The sequence below is a fragment of the Ovis aries genome, chromosome 9 (genome assembly GCF_016772045.2).
Source record: "Ovis aries strain OAR_USU_Benz2616 breed Rambouillet chromosome 9, ARS-UI_Ramb_v3.0, whole genome shotgun sequence".
Classification (NCBI taxonomy): Eukaryota; Metazoa; Chordata; class Mammalia; order Artiodactyla; family Bovidae; genus Ovis; species Ovis aries.
Window position 1 is genome coordinate 38726086 of NC_056062.1, and position 16552 is coordinate 38742637.

The following is a 16552-nucleotide window of genomic DNA, read 5'->3' on the forward strand; positions in this document are numbered from 1 at the left end:
CTTCAGTATTCTTGCCTGGAAAAATCCTATGGACAGCGGAGCCTGGTGGGCTACAGTCCATCAGGTCACAACGAGTTGGACATGGCTGAACGACTAAACTACCAGTACCACTCTGTAAATTAGACAAGTCACTCTAGTTTTTCTGAAGGCAATCGAAATGAATGTTAACCACTTAAATGGGATTGGGGGGCGGGATTCATGTTTTGAAGAATAAAACAGGAAATTAACTAAGAAAGGATCTCAAATTGGACTGTTGGGGATTTCAGGTTCTGCTCTCCGACAGGGAGAATCTGTATTGCAAATAGTTTTGTGAAAATAGCAGAAGGAATCAAAGTCCCCAATAGCTTTAATGGTAAGGAAATGAATGTCTCATGCAGTATGACAATGATGTCGAGAGTAGTGTGGAAAACACATACAATTAGGTGGCCTTAAGTGGTGAACCTGAGCAAGACCTTCCTGCTCATTAACCATGCCTCCTTAATTGAGGGCATCACTTCCATTCAGCCCCAGCTTCTTTATCTGAAAGTGAAGAAAACTGACTAGATGATCATAAAGCTCTCTTTGAATTCTATCCAATATTTCATTACAAATATAAATTTGTAAGAAGCATTTTATTCAGTTCTTGGAGAACTAATGAAGAGGGATTGGGTTGAGCAATTTTATATTAGATTGGATAAAGCTCAGAGAAGTTGAAGAAAATTAATTGCCTTTGATTGTTTTCCTAATAAAAAAAATAGAGCCTTTGTCATTTTGAGGCTTCTTTTTTCAGGTAATATAGTATGGAAGCCACAAAGGATCCCAGCCACTAATCTTTAGAGAGTTGAAAGCTTGAACTTTTACACTCTATAGCCTTACAGCATGTAGTGTATGGAAACTATTTGACTTCCTTGAAGATATATTATTTTCCACAAAATCACTATAGTAGAGACAGAATACTTCACGGGACTTGAAGACACATTTCCTTACCATTGGATCCCCTTTATAAATTATTCCAAACTGTTACCAATGTTTCACCAAACCTAAGAAACACATAAAAATTGCTTCCTTCTGATGCTGCTTTTCCATGTGAGGAATGGAAATTGAAATGGAAAATTCATCAGATCCCCACTAAAAGGAGGTTTGACTCAGTTGGCATAAACAGCATTGGCTAAAGTTTAAATTCAGTGGCTTCTAAAGAGCTGATGAAAGCTGATGAACCTTAGTGAAATAGCCATTAAAATAAGAAGGCAAAAACAGTAACATTTCTTGGTAACTTACCATGAGCCAGGCATTGTGTTTGGAAGTTAACTCAGTCTTTAAACATTTCTTTAAAACAACAAAATGAAACAAAAAGCTAACACTAGATCCTACTCTGTAGACTTAAAAACACAAAAGAAGTCCAAATTCTGACACTTAAAGTTAAATAACTTGCCAAAGTCTATTTCTTGGTAAACAGCTATGAGCAATATGGATTTGAATGTGGGGCTGTCTAGCTACATTTCTTGGTGGCACACTTATCTTACTACTGTAACACAGCATAGAATATTCTTTTCCTTAACTTCTTAAGGCAATTAGAGACTTGGATTCTTTTCACTATTTCCACTAGCCTTTTTTTTTTTTTTTCCAACACAGGATTTCCCTGACAGAAATTAGAGCCTCTCATAACCAACAGTTCCATCTGAGATCCTTCCAGAAAGGTCAAATTGTGTTGTTACTCTTCTTAAAAAAAAAATACAGATTTCATCATTTCCTCCCATTTTAAATGATTCCTGTTCCCTTCAGTTGCCACTGGGGAATCTGATGAGAGTTACTTGTCTAATGCTCCCGAGTAAGGACGGTTCATTGAGAACGGTGAACTGTGTAGGAGACAAGGGTAGGAGGATAGGAGAGAAAGCTGGATTGGGAAGGGCAGGGATGGAGGGCAGAGAGGAGGAGGGCTGAATGCTGGGTCTCCTAGCAGAGCCTAGTGACTCACCCAGCACAGAACCTCAGTCACAGGTGGAACCCCTAAGAGCTGAAACCTCGGCATCAGTGACTGGTAACCAGAAGATAAGGCAGGTATGGAAGAAGGAAAAATGGGTTCTTTAGACTACCTGTGAATATCTTGGCACTAACCAAGAAAGAGTGCACGTGGGAACTGAAAACGACATGGTTAGTGGGCAACCTTAGAAAGAGGGAGGGTTTAGGAGTGATGACCCAGCCAGTAGAATCGGGCCATGGAATATTGGTCTTATGATCACTTCTCATCCTGATTATTCCACTGGGCCAGGAAAGTCTTGAGGAAATACTGATAATTTGCAGTTTTAGAGCCAATTTTGAGGGGATCCCTGAGATAGTCACTTTGAGGGCCAGGGTCCCCCATAATGAGGCTTTCTGATAGGAAAAATTGAAGGCAGGAGGAGAAGGGGATGAGAGAGGATGAGATGGTTGGATGGCATCACTGACTCGATGGACGTGAGTTTCAGTAAACTCCGGGAGTTGGTGACAGACAGGGAAGCCTGGTGTGCTGCAGTCCATGGGGTAACAAAGAGTCAGACACGACTGAGTGACTGAACTGAACTTCCTTTATCACCTAACTGTCCTGCAAGTCTCAGACGTGGCGTCAGATGACACAACTCAGTCATCATGCTGTGGTTGGCATAAACATATCAATTCCATGACTGAAACATAGATGCTATATTTAAAATTGATAACCAACAAGGACCTACTGTATAGCACAGGCAATTCTGCTCAATGTGATGTGGCAGCCTGGATGGGAGGGGAGTCTGGGGGAGAATGGATCCATGTATATATATAGCTGAGTCCCTTTGCTGTTCACCTGGAACTATCACAACATTGTTAATTGGCTATACCCAATACAAAATAAAAAGTTAAAAAAAGTAAAAGAAATGTAGGTGCCTGACCTGCTTTCAAATGCACATTTCAAAAGATTTGTGGCTCACTGGAAACAGGCATCAAGGCCCAAATATACAACCATGCTCCACTGGTGTTCCCTAAACCGCTGACCCTATAAGAAGGACACTGTGGCCATGTCTCCAGGGCAGTGGGAGGCACTGCCCATGCTCTGGTCACACTGCTTTTCTCCTACCTGTTGATCCAGGGACAGAAGTGCCCTGTCTCTCCCTCCACCATAATGAGGAAGGATCATTTTCTCGGAGGGCCTATTGGCTGCCCAAACTGCAATGTCTCCTGGATTTGCATCTGGAATGGTCGAGAACCTGACCCCTACCAGCTCCTTGGGTTGGTGACTCCCCCACTTCTTTCCTCTGGTCTATGTAAGACAGAAGTTGACATTAGGCTTGGATTTCATTCTACTTTTCCTGCGTGTATTTGTGATCTTGATGCAAAGGCCACTCACTTACAGAGAAAGGAACTTTCTCTTAGTTCCATTTCTAGAAATTTAGTGGCTACTCTGCACAACCCAAGAGATAATGCATACAAAATGCCTTGCATGGTAACCTGAAGCTATAATGTTTCTATTTTTACATATTGTTTGTAATGTTATTTATTATTAATTACCATGTTATTATAAGATAGGTGCATGACTATGTATACTCACATAAATATGTATACTCTGTAGGTCAAGTATTACATACATTTTTAAAGGGAACTATATGTCTATTTAGGAATTGAAAGAAGATAAGAGTTAGAGTTATTCATTGGATGCTAAAGCTGAAGCTCCAATACTTTGGCCACCTGATGCAAAGAGCCAACTCATTGGAAAAGACCCTTATGCTGGGAAAGTTGAGGGCAGGAGAAGAAGGGAGTGACAGAGGATAAGATAGTGGATGGCATCATCAACTCAATGGACAAGAGTTTAAGAAAACTCCTGGAGATAGTGAAGCACAGGGTCACAAAACGTTGGATGTGACTTAGTGACTGAATAATAACAAGAGTTAGGGAACTGTGTTATGAAACTCTAAAGAGGTGAGAGTAAAACAGAGAAGATACAGCACAAATCAGTTCAAGCATTTCCTACCTAGCAAATATCCTGAGAGGTGGGTGACAGAAAATTATTATAAGAATGTAATCTATCCTCAGCTAGTCACCAGAGAATCTGGTGGAAGCAATTAGTGTAATAACTGCTACATATGAACACTAAATACAATAATTAAGGACATCATGTTACTTCAGTTTGAGTTTTTGCACTATTACCAATAAGTTAATCTCTTCAGAGCTCCCATAACTTGTTAATTTGGTAAATTTTGTCTGCAATTTCATTCACATCACTCCAAGATCTGCCAGAAATTTCCTGAAGCTTCAGAGATGTATATGATAGCCTAAGGCTGTATGAAGATGGGTTTCTTTATAAGGACAAATGCTCCAGTTCTTTTGAGAGATCTTATTCATTTGATTGCTGCATCAAACTCCAGTAACAAAAAAAGGGGGGGTTAAAGTCAATTTTTTTTCCTGCTAAGCCAATTTTTCTTCATCTGTTCAGCAGTGCAGCAAAAGTTAATTCATTCTAAAGCACATGGTTTTCCAGCAACATTGTCAATATTATAATGTTCCTTTACAGCTCTGGCCCAGCCAGTTTATTAGATGAAGGGAAAATACAGATGGGCTGACAAGCAGGGCTGTACTTTACTGTAGTGGAAAGAACTATCAAAGAGCTCTTCTGAATCATTTTCTTTATTCCAACATATAGGCTTCTGCTAAAGTTCAGAAGTTAGTGCCTTTATTTAATGTTTTTGCCCACCCACTTTCTATTAGCTGAGCTGTTTATAAATCTTTAAAATAGGACAGAGCATTTTTCCCCTTAAGACAGGGAAAAAGAAAACCTACCAATTATTCCTCTTTTGACTTCAGTAAAATCTCTTTAAAAGAAACAAAAGGAGTTCAATATGATTTCTTTAAAGAACGCCCTCCCATTAATATAGTTACATGCAAGGCAGAGAAAATGTCTGCTGTTTCCTACAATAGGAAATGAAAGAGCCTGAGAGTTCCTGAATGATTGATGGGAAATACTAAAAGGGCATATGTTGCAGTCAATGATGTCTGCAGTCAAACCAGCTCAGCCAGTATCTCCACAGGTAAAGGACCACTTGCCTACTGACTGGGTGTTGGGAATGGTGGTTGGATGGCTACCATCTTTGTCCACTCCAACTGGGAGGGGACTAGGAGGGATCATCCCATAGAAACTTTGGCAGAACAGGGAACTCAAAATCAGCACACCCACAGAAACTTCCAGATGATCAGGAAATTAGTTTTTGTAATAATACCTTCAGCAATGAGGGTCTCTGTCCTTTACTCTGTACAACATTAAATAACATAACAGTGACTCCAACTTAAGATACTATTTACCTATTTTATCTTGTGTTGCATTCTGTGCTCTAGCCAACCCCTTTGCTAGCTGAGATTCCAGTGTAGTAAGTCAACTTAGCAGATCCCAAGTCAGTGCCCTTTCTATTCAAAGTTAGGTCAGATATCAGAGCCTTTCATGGGAAATTCCTCCTTCTCTTGCATCTTTTTTAAAGAACAAGCAGATTAGAAGTCATAAGATATCCTTTTGTCCACCTATAAAAATGTTTACATTCTCCACTTTGCTATAAAAAGAAAGAAGATAAGGTACTTGATTTGTATAAAGTGGCGGCCTATATTGGCTAGAATTTTCAATAAATTCATCAATATCGATAGATATCCATTTCAGGTTGCAAAGAGTTGGATTATAGAATCTGTGTGTTTGATCCTTTGCATCACATGGCACAGTGGAAAACCAGAAGCCATTCAGTGCCTGCTGTGTTGAGTGTCACAGAGGATACAGAGATACTTCACCCATATGCTTTGCTTTCAGTGTGCTTATAATCCAGAATAGAACAAGAGAAAACCATCATAACAGCTCCCATTAGTTAGAATTAATACTGTGCTACAACAGCCCTAAGTAATTTCAGACAGTATTTTATTACATTTCATGTTGTTACAGGTGAGAAAATGTCTTTGTCATTTGCCCAAATTTGAATCCTCTCAATTCAAGATTCAAAGTTGGTTCTCATTCTGAAGAGCACTGGCTGAACAGATGAATGAAATGAAGTAGACTTAAACATGTATCAGAACGCACATACAAAGGGAATGTTAGTCCATTATCAATATGATATATATTTAGAATCATTTTCTCAGACAATCTTAGAGCGATAGGTGTGTGCCAGGACACTGGAGCTTCTCCCTGGGCCTCAGTTGGTATTTATAACAAGAACAAGAGAAGATGGTTGGCTGGCTGAGAGGTGCAGCTCTAGGCTATGGATCAGTGATGCTCAGAGTGCACTCAACACGTCCATAGGTTGAATTTATTTATTTTTGGCCTTGCTGGGTCTTCATTACTGTGAGAGCTTTCTCTAGCTCTGGCGAGCAGAGGCCACTCTGTTGCGGTGCTCAGGCTTCTCATTTCAGTGGCTTCTCTTGTTGTGGAGCACAGGCTTTCAGTGTATGGGCTCAGTAGTTGTGGCGCATGGTACTAGTTGCTCCACAGCATGTGGGATCTTCTTGAACCAGGGATCACACCTGTGTCCCCCTCACTGGCAAGTGGACTCCTATCCACTGCATCACCAGAGATGCCCAATACATTGAATCTTGGTTTTGTCTTTACTCACTTATACAAAATGACCACAGTGCAGAAGGCATGCTTTATTTGCTGTTGCTGTTGTTGTTAGCCATTATCATGCTCTCCTAATGCCAAAAGGAGAAGCCAGAAAGCAACAAAAGTGTTTTTGGATGATTCCAAAAAATGAGGCTAGCTCATGAAAATGGAAAGACAGAGTGCCCCCAGAATAATAAAATGCATATAATTTTTGCTTAGTTTATAGCAAATTGCAAGACAGATATGCTTTTGTTGTTGTTTGCTTTGTTCTATTTTATTTCTTTTTTTTTTTTTTTTTAAGAAATGTTTTGGTTTTGACTTAAGCCAAGTACTTAGGAGAGGCATGGTGTGGTGCCAAGTGCACAGGCTTTGGAGTAGGGGAGGCCCAGGTTGAAATCCCAGCTCTGCCATTTACTATTTATGTGGCCTTGTTAAGATACTGAATCTCAGAGTTTTTCTCCTAATATTTAAATGGCTCTTTTAAAATTACCTTATAAGATTTTAAAAATATTAAATGACATAGTAAAAATAAATTGCTTCCTATGTAGTAAGAAAGGCTCCTTTCTTCCTCCTACATAAAGGCTCAGAACTGCCCCTTTCACTCAAGACAGAGAATACTAGGTTTTTAAACAGAGCAAGACAGTTTTCGTTTCTTGACAAAGGCTGAAATAGATGAAAGAGAAAATAGCAAGAAAATGTAAAGGAGAACTGCAGGCAAATATAAGAAGTGAAAATGAAAAAGAGAAGAAAAAAAAAGAAGTTACTTCTAAGTTCCAATGAAACCTGACTCAATTCTGGGATGTTTACAATAATGATGACTAAGCCTTTTAATATATGCTGCTGTGAAGCCAAGATTCACATACAGCAACATTTAATTTAGAAAGTGGGGAAATGCTACAATCTGGAGAGGCGTGTACCAAGTTATCTCAGACAAATTTATTTCCACATATGAAATTGGAATAAATCTATTTTAATGAAGGCTTCAATTGTCCTTTTCTAGATTAAACCATATGTAATTTAAAGAACTTAGATGTACTTCATTTTAAAACATCTTTAAAATCTCTGTCAGGCAACTCCTTAAGGTATCACACACTTTCTGAGCCTCCACAAAGTAAAGTGTGATTCAAATTAGTCCTCAAGCTGTTCAAATAAGGAGCTGTGGCTGGAAGTAACAGAGTCTGAGGAAGAGATAGCTGCATTTTATAAGTTACTTATACTTTAACGATAAACCTGACAAAATGGATTAAAATGTGAAATCTGAATGAGTAAATTTAGATTAACCAGTGAACGCCTCTAATCTTGAAGGAAGGTCAAGGTTGTTGGGAAGATATATATTTCTTCTTCAAAATCCACTGGGTACTACAATCAACCTTCCTAAAAGTGATCCTCAACAAAAGGGGATTATTCTTACACATAATACCATTTGAATCCTGACTATGCTGCTTGATTGAATTAACTTATAACTGGCCCCATAACATTGCCATCTCCCTTCTTTTCCCTCTAGATTCTGCCTTAATTCCATAATCAGAATATTCAAATGATAGTATTTACAATTTACAGTTATTTCTCCAAAGCTCTGACGTCTAGGAACTAGTAGCCACTACCTTCATTTAACTAACAGAGAAATTGCTATGGTGGAGTGATTCTTCTGACTTGGGCATCAGGATACTTAGTTCTTGCTATCCTGCTAACCTTCAGAGGTAAGTCACTTAACCTCATCAGCCTTCATCTCAGAGTGAAGGGACTGACTTGCCCACCTCCAAGGTCCTCTCCTGTTCAATCATCCTGTGATTCTATAATGTACTTGCTAAGTGCTTCGCCTAATCACACAATTACCCAGTGGTCCTCCTGAACTGGAAGTGGATGATCCCTTGCCAGGGGCACTGGAGAGGTTATTCACGAATTAAGTTGGAAGTCGGATCATAACCTCCGAACTCACTTCTGACTCTGAATCTGTTCTGGCGCCTGGGTCTGCTGACTCCTAGCACCAATTCACTACCCATCAGAAGGACATTACCTCTTTCTGGAAGCAGCCAATTTCTAGTTTATTAACAGAGAAATTGCAAGCATTAAAAGCAGGCTGTGAGAGTGAATGATAAATATAAACCATTACCAATTTGTCCTCAAACTAAAATAATTGCACACAGAATTCTCTTCATCTCATTGTAGAATAATTCTTTCCGTGAGAAATAAAGAAAACAGAGGCATCATTTTGGTGCCCCCAAGTGGGGAAGGATGATGGCTGCAGTCAAATTACACCTTTCTAAGACAGTTAAGGGGCATCCTGAAGCCACTTGAATGGATATACTGGCCTTATGGGACTGCCATGCCCATATCTATTCTATTCTGTCTATTCTAAACCTTCTAGAGGTTTTCAATCTCAGTTTAGACATCTTATAGTTATCTGCAGAGATAGATGCCACTTCGGATATCTCCCAGTGTCCGTGGTCTTTTCAGGGATTTCAGTTGACTTGGATATATTCCCAAAGGTCCAAGTTGATCTGTGTGCATGCGTGCTTAGTCACTCAGTCTTTGTAACTCCATGGACTATAGCCTGCCAGGCTCCTCTGTCCATGGGACTTCCCAGGCAAGAATACTGGAGCGGGTTTCAATTTCCTCCTCCAGGGGATCTTCCCAACCCAGGGATCAAACCCTCATCTCCTATGTCGCCTACATTGCAGGTGGATTTTTTTTACCTTCTGAGCCACCAGGAAAGCCCCAAGTTGATCTGAGGGCTCCGCAAATAATCTATCTGAGCCAAGTGTATTAAGGGTGCTGGAGCTTTGTGGTCCTCCTTGAACTCAGAACAACAGGCAAACAGAATGTTATCTTTTGGAATAAAGTCCCAATTCATCTCCTGGTTTCCATGGCTTGCACTCCATGAGGGAGAGATGCTCGACTAGAGCCATATCACAAAACCATGAGTTTATTCTGCTAGAAGATTTATTAGCATATAAGAAAGCCAGCTGTACAGTTTTCAGGTATAGCAACTCCAGTGTCACGAGAGCCAATGACCACAAATAATTAACCCTTTGAGACAGTTCCTCTGAGTAACAGGGTTTTCTTTCAGAATTAAATATGCTTCTCCACTCCTTTTTCCAATGGTGCTCTTAGTACTTCTGACCTTCATTTGAACCAAGGCTCCAGGAATCACTATCTGCATAACTTAACACTGGGTAATTTTTTTTTTTTTTACTACAGCATTTCCAGACCTCGTAGCTTCTGCAAAACTTGGATATTGTAATGCCGCTTAAAAGATTTTTACAAGAACTAAATGGAATGATATAAATACTGCATAGGGCACAGAGTAAAATATACAATGCACTTAGAAATATCTCTTAGCATTTGGAATTTAAACCAAAAAGATGTCATGAGCACTTACTATGTGATAGGCAATTCATTAGGTAAAGAGTCCATCTGGCTTTGGAGGTTACTACACAGAGTAAGTGTTAGAATCAGACATAGAACAATGGATTGGTTCCAAATTGGGAAAAGAGTAAGTCAAGACTGTATATTGTCACCCTACTTATTTAACTTATATGCAGAGTACATCATGCAAAATGCTGGACTGGATAAAACACAAGCTGGAATCAAGATTGCCTGGAGAAATATCAACAACCTCAGATATGCAGATGATACCACCCTTATGGCAGAAAGCAAAGAACTGAAGAGCCTTTTTATGAAAGTGAAAGAGGAGAGTGAAGAAGCTGGCTTAAAACTCAACATTCAAAAAATTATGATCATGGCATCCAGTCCCATCACTTCATGGCAAATAGATGGAAAACAATGGAAACAGTCAGAGACTTTATTTTGGGGAGCTCCAAAATTACCACAGATGGTGACTGCAGCCATGAAATTAAAAGGTGCTTGCTCCTTGGAAGAAAAACTATGACCAACCTAGACAGCATATTAAGAAGCAGAAGCATTACTTTGCTGACAAAGTCCATCTAGTCAAAGCTATGCTTTTTCCAGTAGTCATGTATGGATGTGAGAGTTGGACCATAAAGAAAGCTGAGCCCCGAAGAATTGATGCTTTTGAACTATGTTGCTGGAGAAGGCTCTTGAGAATCCCTTGGACAGAAAGGAGATCAAACCAGGCAATCCTAAAGGAAATTAGTCCTAAATATTCATTAGTATGACTGATTTTGAAGCTGAAGCTCCAATACTTTGGCCACCTGATGCGAAGAACTGACTCCTTAGAAAAGCCCCTGATGCTGAGAAAGGTTGAAGGCAGCAGGAGAAAGGATGAGAAGAGGGTAAGATGGTTGGATGGCATCAGTGACTCGATGGACAAGAGTTGAGCAAGCCCCAGGAGTTGGTGATGCACAGGGAAGCCTGGCATGCTGTAGTCCCTGGGGTCGCAGTCGGACACGACTGTGCAACTGAACTGAACAGAATACATAGTAAGTAGCATGTGTAAGAAAGCTTCTTATGTGCCATGCACATAGGAGTCGTTAAAGTTTAACTAAAGATACAGCACAGAAAGGGAGCTTCCCAGGTGCTACAGTGGTAAAGAATCTATCAGCCAACGTAAGTCACACACATTTGATCCCTGGATTGGCAAGTTCCCTTGGAGAAGGAAATGGCAACTCACTCCAGTATTCTTGCCTGGGAAATCCCATGACAGAGGAGCCCGGCAGGCTACATTCCATGGGTTGCAAAGAGTCAGACATGACTGAGTACGCACACACACAACACAGAAAATGGAAACTGATAGAGCAAAAGGCACTGAATAATTCATACAAAAATACAGGAAATGTCCCAAAGTATTGTGTACTTAAATGATAGATGAACAGTTCAAATCATGTTTCATAGAACTTCGGAAGACACTGTTCTGAATTAAAATCTTCTGAGAAAGCTTTACAGAAAATGATAGATTTAAATTGAAAGGAGGAAGGAAGTAAGGATATTAAAAGAAGATCTAAGTTGAGGTAATATAAGAGCATTCCACAGCATGAAAAGTTTGGGAGATTTGTTTGAAGAGCAATGATTTTGCTGAAGCAAAATATTAGTAACTATAAATAACTAGGGATGTTATTGAAAGCAAGTATGAGTCACCAGCCAAAAATTCAGGCTTTGATTTCATAGGCTAATAAATATGGTCTTTATCGTGTAGGCAAGGGATTAACACAGCACGCATAGCACACCTCTCTACATCCCTTCTTCCAGAGCTGTCACTCGACAGTCATCACACTCTTTCCTACTGAGCCTTAATAAGACCTCAGAATCCTCCTTTACACTTCTTTCTAGGTAGCCATGTCCATCCTGTAAGTGGATTCCAAAGATAAAATCAGCTTGCACTACTGTACTTGTCTAGACAATGAAAATGAGAACATGTTTCAAGGCAGGTTTAGCATCAATGAGACAGGATACTGGTTGTAAAGATGGTGAACATTTACAGACTTGCTGTACTAGAGGTGAGATTATAGGATGTTCTCATTTAGTTCAAATAGCCACTGAGTGCCTACTGTGTCCTAAGTAATGTGATTGAGACTCAGACCCCACAGAGTAAGGTAATAATGGTAAAGAGATCAACTGAAGTTTTGGATGGAGGGCCGTGATGACAGAAACCAAAGCAGGAACTCAGGGGAAAACTAATCTGAAAAAAAAAAAAAAGATAAGTTTAATTTACGTTAGATGTAAATGAGTTTTTCTTGGGAGACTGTACAAAGAGAAAATCAAATGAAAAAGATATAATTATAAAATAATATGCACTTACGAGGCAGTAAAATGCTAGTGATCCCATGAAGAAGATAGAAAATTGCTGATCAGAGCGTCTAGAATTCTGGGATGCAAAAGAAGAGAGTTTCAAAAAGGAGGTTGTTAACAGCAAATATAGGTTATTGAATTGGATTTGACAATTAGGAAAGTATTTGACATGAAGAAAATTTTAATAGAAGAAAAAGTATATTTAGCTTACAGGCGTGCAAAGAAAGATAAACACTAAAGAATTAGATGGAATGGATATGTCAGCCCATCAAAAGATGTGGTGATAAAAGGACACAAAGAATGAAATGTTAGCCAAAAGGAGTGTCAAAGGATAGAGGACGCCTGGATACGTTGGAAAGAGAAGAAGCTAGTGCAGAGGAGAGATTGAAGATGCCAAGTTCAAGAATTCATGTGGAAGGGTGGCCAGACAAGAGGTATATTGTTTGGATCGAGGTGTATAGCAAGGGTGTGGAAATGGAAAGAGTCAAAATAATAACTAGAATTAGCCAAAGAGAAGGTAATACTGAAGGATCGATATCTAATATTCTTTGTAAAATTTAAAATGTTATAATTATAACGGGCAGGGAGAAAGGAACGGAGTGGAGTGCAGTTGAGCATAGATTCATGTGTAGAATATGTGGGCAAGAGGTTACAGAAAGTTCTTCTTTCTTATTCTCCAAATACTTGTCTTGTACTTACTTTGTATCAGACAGAATATTAGGTGCTGCAACTATGATAATAAATGGAGCTTGTATTGTCTCTGCCCTCAAATATTTGATGTGCTAGAGAGTCCCTTGGACTGCGAGGAGATCCAACCAGTCCATCCTAAAGACTCCAATACTTTGGCCACCTGCTGCAAAGAACTGACTCATTGGGAAAGACCCTGATGCTGGGAAAGATTGAGGGCAGAAGGAGAAGGGGGCGACAGAGGATGAGATGGTTGGATGGCATCATCGACTCAATGGACATGGGTTTGGGTGAACTCCGGGAGCTGGTGATGGACAGGGATGCCTGGCAGAGAAGGAGATGTCATCCCACTCAAGTGCTCTTGCCTGGAAAATCCCATGGACAGAGGAGCCTGGTAGGCTCCAGTCCATGGGGTCGCGAAGAGTCGGACACAACTGAGTGACCTCTCCTTCACTTTTCACTTTCATGCATTGGAGAAGGAAATGGCAACCCACTCCAGTGTTCTTGCCTGGAGAATCCCAGGGATGGGGGGAGCCTGGTGGGCTGCCGTCTATGGGGTCACACAGAGTCAGACACAACTGAAGCAACTTAGCAGTAGCTGCAGCAGGGATGCCTGGAGTGCTGCGGTTCGTAGGGTTGCAAAGAGTTGGACACGACTGAGCGACTGAACTGAACTGAGAGAGGAAGATAGATTTTTTTAATGAATAAAATTACAAATATATAATTGACAGTTATCACAGTTATTACAGAGAGAAGCAGGCACCCGATCACAAAGTTCTTCCCATGACGCAGCACAAAGCATGGCTGTTATACCAAGTACACTAGAAAGTCATTTAAAGGTTTCAGCATGAAAAATGTTTATTAAAAAAAAATTTTTTTTCAGTGTGAAGAATGAAATGGAAAGAAGCAATAGAGAAAGCAGAGAGAGTTGGTAGGAACTCATAAGTGAAAAAAAATGGTGACCTGGACTTAGGAAGTAGCAGGGAAGATGGGGAAATAAAAGGTGACCTGACATGTTGAGAGAAGGTTGATAGAACTTCCTGAAGGATTGAAGTGACAGTTAAAAGGAAAATTTCTGGTCTAATTCAGTGAGAAGCGGTGGCATTTATTCTTAAAAAGTTGACCTGATACAGGTTCGCATTGTGATGTCCGTCAGATAGATAAATAGCTCTAAGAGGTAGTGAGCATAGTGGGCAGCTGTTCCCTTCTCCAGGGGATCTTCCCAACCCAGGGATGGAACCCAGGTCTCCTGCATTGCAGGTGGATTCCTTACCAGCTGAGCCGCCAGGGAAGTCCATGTCAGAACAGAAGACAGGAATTGGGAACAGATATACGTGAAGATGATTTTTAGAATCAGTGGATATAACTGAGACCACAAAGATAGAGCATGGAGGAAGAAGAGAAGAGCCCAAGACCTCTTGGCACACGGTTGGGACATTAGTTGTAAAGATCATAGTTAAGCAAGTGGGTCTGGATCTAGATGATATTCTGTGCAGATAGAATCCAGATCTCACCATTCATCATTTTATCATAATGACATTCAGTCGCGAAACCACAAAGGAGGTGGAACATTCTTAAAAGTACTCAAAGAGTAACTGAAGCCAGAATGTTAGACCGGCCAAGTGGCAACTGTTATCCTGGAGACATGGTAATTCCGCAGTGAGCAATGTATCCTAACTGGGTCTTGAAGAAGAAGAAGGAGAGTGCCCAGTCATATCCAACTCTTTGCAACCCCATGGACAGTAGCCCACCAGACTCCTCTGTCCTCGGGATTTCCCAGGCTAGAATATTGGAGTAGGTTGCCATTTCCTCCTCCAGGGGATGTTCCTGACCCAGGGGTCGAACATGCATCTCCTTTGTCTCCATTGGCAAGCAGATTCTTTACCACTGAGCCACCAGGGACCCCCGGCTTGGGTCTTAGGAAATATAAATTCTAAGTTTTTCAAGTGCAGAGGAAAATCACTGTTTATTTATCACACATGGGATGGGCATTTGCTGTGTGTCACTGCTTGATTAGATCCTAGGAATAGGGAGATTGGGAAGCAAGTCCCTCCCTTGGGTGAACTCAAGATCTAATGGAACAGGAGTCCTGGGAGTCTTTTCTTCCAGCTACACATGAATTAATATCAACACTGTGATAGGACCACCTAATTTAACTTTGTATAAAATGAATAACCACAAGAATAATAGGTGTAAAGATGACAAACGACTAAGCAAAGTCATAGGAGCCCTCGAAAATTTACTGCAAAAACAGAGTAGCTCTTTTAACAAAGAACTAATAAAAGCAAAACTTTAACATTAAAAAAAAGAAATTTTCCATATCCCATGGTACAAATTTTTATTTAAGATTACACTCCTACTATATATCCAACTATAATGGCTTCATTCTAGCTATTATGTCCAATCCCAATACCCTGAGGTGTTTTTCACACTATAAAGCATCTTCCTGGTTATTAGAGTAAATTAGTTAGCAAAAGAATGAGATATTAATCCTGTAAAGGTCATATCATCTTGATTACAAGAAGCCAATAAAATGGAATTCTTGCCTCTAATAGTTGAATGTCACAAGAGGGAAAATAGAGAGCTTTACACTTTCCTCTGTAATGAAGAGGCTGGTGTTTTTGGTTTTTGGTGTTGTTGTTGTTGTTGTTGTTTTGGGTTCTCGAAACTATATTTCTCAAAGAAGTGTTGCTTGTGTTTATTTCTCAAGATAATTGAAGTGATGTGGTCACAGGAGGTTGTATTATCTGGGGATGAAAAGCATATAGTCAGCCCTGAGAAAAAGACTAGTTTCTATGTCAGCATAACATGCTTAACATTTAAATGAATTTTTTTCAGGCTTTTGATGAAGATGAACCTCCTTTTTTCTTTTCATTTGCAAAGGCAACCAGGGAGAGAGAAACAAACCATCTGTCCAATACCACAACTAATGGGGATGGAGACTACATTCCCAATCCGCTGATTGAACCTGGGTCTTCTACTTTCAGCTCACTTCAAGAGTCCTAACCAAAGACAAATTTGCCACATATTCAGATTTCTTGATCTACAACAACAACAAAATAATACTGAAGACAACTGGATTTTCTGCTCTGTTTCAGAAGCAATTCAAGAAAATCATAATCAAAATGGCTACATCTATGCAACAGGTTGAGTTCTAGGGGGTTAAGTATATTATTTCATTAACCCTCACAACAATCCTCTGAGGTACATAACAATATTATCGTATTTCAGGGATCTGCCAATTGAGGCAGAGTGTCACTGCAGGTCACACAGCTCGTCAACCCTGGAGCCAGGATTTGAACCCAAGAAATCTGGAGAGCCAAGGTTCTTCCTCACTTCACCCACTGCTTCCCTATGGACCATGTATATTACATCCGTGTTCAGGAGTGTGTACCAATCCACTGCGTTCATGTCTCTAAGCTCACGCAAAAATAAATAAATGTAAGGAAGTGCATGGTTATGATGGCAGCACATGATCACTATAACATCAGTTCAAGGAGAACCTGAGATGTTTTCCAGAATCAGCAAACATTGTGACCACATTATACACCTCAGGATGAAAGAGGTCTAGTGACAAAGAGATGGCATTTTTTCTGACAGTGC